Genomic DNA, 4189 nt, shown 5'->3' on the forward strand with positions numbered 1-4189 from the left:
GCGGGGGGCCGGTGCCCGCTGCGCGCTCAGCTGTAGCACTTCGCCCAGCTTGGCCACCAGCGCGTCCACCTCCTTGGAGCCCGCCGGCCCCACGCCCACGGCGCGCTCCAGCAGCAGGAAGCGCTCGCCCGGCCGGCACGGCATGGCCGGCCCCGCTCGCGCACACACACACGCGGCTGCGGGCGAAGCTGGAGCGCAGCCCGCTGCGCTCGGTTTGTAAACAATGGGTGACGCGGCGCTCCGGCCGCCACCACCGTGTCCGCGGAGGCGGGGGAGCGCGAGCGGGAGAGCGCGGCGAATGGTAGCACCCGGGCCGCCGGGATCCCCAGATGAACCCTCCTTTGCGGTGACAGGAATAGCCCAAGTGCTGCCATCCCCCCCGTCTGCTCTTCACATGGGCTCGCCCGCTTTCAAACCCCGCACTGAGGACAGGGGGCGGGCCCGCGGGGGGCGGGGCTGCAGGGGGCGGTCCGCAGCCCCGCCTCGCGCCCGGCGGGTGCCAGGGCTGCTTTGCCGAGCTGTGAAATGGGGATAATCCATCGGGCGGTCTCCCTGGGCTGTCGGCCCGTCCGTTTTGGCAGCAGAGTCAGTGCAGCCACGCCTAGGGCTCCCGTGGGCAGACATGTGGGGACTTGCACATCGATCATCTGCACAAGAAACGCGTGTGGAGACAGTCACGCCCATAGATCGCAGGTACATCCCTGGAGAAACGGGCAGGGGGGTGCTGGCGAGGCAAGCTCCCCACCCGGCTCCTGGGAGGCGGCTTCTTCCTGCCCACCTCCTGTCATTCTTGATGGGCAACTCGCTAGTATTTCATAATAGTATTAATGCTGCTATATGTGAATAGCCAAATAATGGCCCCTACAGCTGCTCTTATTGAATTCACAATCCACTGAAACATCCATTATAAACGTTTTAACAATGTGCTTAATATCCACATTTAGATTTGTTTACACAGTTCTAGGTGGGGACTCACATTTATGTAGCTGTACTTTCAAGGGTGCAGGATTGCATGGTGATTCCCTGTCTGGCAGCATACCTCAAGATTTAATTTTGAGTTCTCATTAGTCCTGCAGACTGTTTGGGCCTTTCACATTCAGTGATCATAATTCTCCTGTTTTGTATGCACACAGTGTCCTTGTATCCAGTATTGTATTGATTTTTTTAACATTTTCTTGCATGGCAGGGACATACCTTTGCAATCTTAATTCCCATTGTTGGAATTAACCGAAGTGAAGCATGTGTATGCTCTTACTTCCTCTGGTTTTCTACCGGTGATAATAGCCCAGCATCACTCTCCATTCTTTTGTATTAATTTATATTTATAGTCTCAATTCTTTTATATTCAAACCCCGTTTTTTAGGCGGCAGTTTTCACCCTACTGAGGTTCTTGGGATATACATTTTAAAACGGTACTTTCTGGTCTTTAAAAACTGCATATAAGAGCTTGATTCTGCATACAAGTGTTTATATAAGAAACTGTATGATAAAATCCCATCAGAACAAACAGAGCCACTTGTACAACTGACAAGGTACTACTTGTAAACCATATTAATCTGATGTTCAGCAGAAGGTAGGGGAGGGGTGACACCTTAGACTAACTCCTGAGAGACATGAGATTCTTTAGGCCATTATGCTGGATGCTGTAAGTAGAGTTGAAGAGAACAGGAGTACAACATAGAAAAGAATAAAGAAATTAAAAAGGATAGGGAAGCAGGGGTGGGGAGGGACTTTATTCTCTTCTATTTAGTACCACTGCACTCTGCAAGTCCATTCATAACCTCTAACAAAATCTGCTGTAGCCTATGAAAGCTCATGCCTCTCTGAACAAGTTAGTCTCAGGCAGCATTTCTCAACCCGTGGGTCTCAAGAATATATGAAAGGGTTGAAAACTTTAAATTTAAAAAGGATCAACAAGCTTTAAAAATGGATTCTCCTTTAAAGGAGAAACAAGTGGGAAACTGGCTTTTCCCTTGCAGGCTGGCAGAGCTCCATGTGTGAACACTTAGCCCGTCGTAAGTGTAAGGTAGCTTTCTAAACCTGTGCGTGGAAACAAGAACTGCTCCAGAAGAAACTGAGTAATAATACTTAGAAATTGAAAGGGACTTAACATTTCCTAAACCCTGTACAATTCCTGGAACTAGATGATCTAAAGCCTTGGAATCTGTTTCTACTTTTTCTTTCTATTATTATTATTACTATTATTAAATAATCAGATTGATAGGTTATGAACAGGATTACATGGCATGGTCTCTGTGATAGCAGAGGACTATGCTCACTAAGCCAGGAAGTCCCTTCCCAGTCCTTTCTTTCTACCTCTCTAAATTAATTGTTTCATATCCATTTTGTTCACGTTTCAGAAACTTCTGTCATACTTTTTTTCACCAAGATGCTATATACAATGATTCTGCCCTTAACAATAGATGATGTTGTGTAAAGTTGCTTATATAAGTTAAATTAATCTCCTGCCCACACTTACTTACATTTTGCATTTAGAATAAAGAGAGATCAGGATATCCTTACAAAAGAATAAGATGAGCTAAGATTTTTCTAACAATTGCTTTACTAATCCAACATCTGCAGTTGAATTCCAAAAACAGAAGATATTCCTTTTAAAAAAACAGATAAGTTTGCTAAGTGGCAATAATGTATTTATCTGTGACAGTACCCCAAAACTCTCTATAAAAATTGGGCCAAAACTTTAACTATAATTAATGGTTTTGGATGTCCAATTGAGACGCAGTAAAGGGACCTAAATGAGCAATCTCGGGTGCATCTCTATGAGACATTTCCTGAGGAATAGACTAATTAGCTCCACAGTAAACATCTTGAACTCTACACATGTAGGGCTATTAGGCTGGAGTAAACTAATAAACTCCACAGCAGGGTAGTACTTGTAAATGCAGAATGTTTTACTCCACAGCATCACACGTGTAGATGCTGATGTGGCTGGGGCATGAGAGTGCTTCAGTGTGGAGGCTGCCTGCTGGCTAGCCCCACACTGGAGCACCCTCATGTCCCAGCCAGCCCTTCCGCAGCACAGTTAGCTGAGTTGGACCAGCCCCAGGCTGGCAGCCTGGCTCCCTGAGTCCTGTGCCAGCCAGGGCTGCTCCAACCCAACTCAATGTGCTGCAGTCCTGGGCATACATATAAACACGGTGCCCAGGCACAATAAACTTTGGCCCAATATGTGTCGGCGTTTATTGTATCACATTAATATGCATGTGTAGATGTGCCCCTAAAGACCTTAGTTACTCTAGAAAAATTAAATCTTATTTCATACAAATACAAAGAAATGTCTATTTCTTCACAACATATGAACCTTGAAAATGAATTGATTTTTTTTCAAATGTATTGTTTTTTGGCAACCAAATATATTCTTGTAAGGTGTCACCTGGAAAGAACTCCTTTTATATATTTATTAGGGCTTTGCGAAGCTTTGGGTGGTGATTCGATTAGGAGGAGACTCAGCCTGATTTGGTGGCTGAATCTACAAATCAGAATTGAATCAGGGGACCAATTTAAAAGTCCGAATCGATTCAAAGCTCTCCGAATCTTCAGAAAAGATTTGGAGAGCTTTGATGATTCAGACAGTCCCTGGTGGCTGCAGCAGGGAGCTGCAGCTGACTCCACACTGGTAAGTCAGGGGTGGGCAAAATACGGCCTGCAAGGCCATTCTATCCGGCCTGTGGGGCCCCTAAAAAATTTAGAAAGTTAATATTGATCTGTCCTTGGTTCCTGTCAAAAATGACAGGAACCAGGGGTAGTAGGACCCAGGGGAGGCCCAGAGGACTCCCGCAACAGCAGGGCACACCTGGCCTCACCCCACAGCTGGAAGCCCCAGGAGAGGCTTCTAGCCTGGGACCATGTGAGTGCACCACACTGGAAACTCAGGTAAGGGTAGGGGGGACCTCAGGCAGGGAAGGAGCCCGGGGAAAAGCTGAGCCCAGGGAAAAGCAGCCCCTCCCCTGCCCCATGGCCAGCTTTCCCTGCTATAGCCACTCGCAGCCTGTCCAGGGCTGTCCTGAGCAGGCACAGGCAGCCCCATGCAGGCAGTGAGTGGCTGCAGTGCAGGGTGCTGGCCATGGGGCAGAGGAGCGGCTGCTTCCCCTCCCCCCCCGCACTCAACACCATCTTGTAACCCGTGCCCGCTGCCAGCCTCGGCCCTGCACAGGCTCTGGGCTCACCC

The 4189-nt window shown here is 48.1% G+C and overlaps 1 long non-coding RNA gene across 1 annotated transcript in view; it reads left to right on the forward strand.

Moving 5' to 3' along the window:
• LOC109320509 overlaps positions 1 to 4189 on the forward strand; it is a 14844-nt gene that overhangs the window by 4393 nt on the left and 6262 nt on the right. Inside the window, exon 2 of the long non-coding RNA XR_002103804.1 lies at positions 3895 to 3900. This is a non-coding gene — a long non-coding RNA (uncharacterized LOC109320509). The remainder of the gene's footprint in view (positions 1 to 3894; positions 3901 to 4189) is intronic.

Source organism: Crocodylus porosus, unplaced genomic scaffold (assembly GCF_001723895.1).
Source record: "Crocodylus porosus isolate Cpor-Errol unplaced genomic scaffold, CroPor_comp1, whole genome shotgun sequence".
NCBI lineage: Eukaryota > Metazoa > Chordata > Crocodylia > Crocodylidae > Crocodylus > Crocodylus porosus.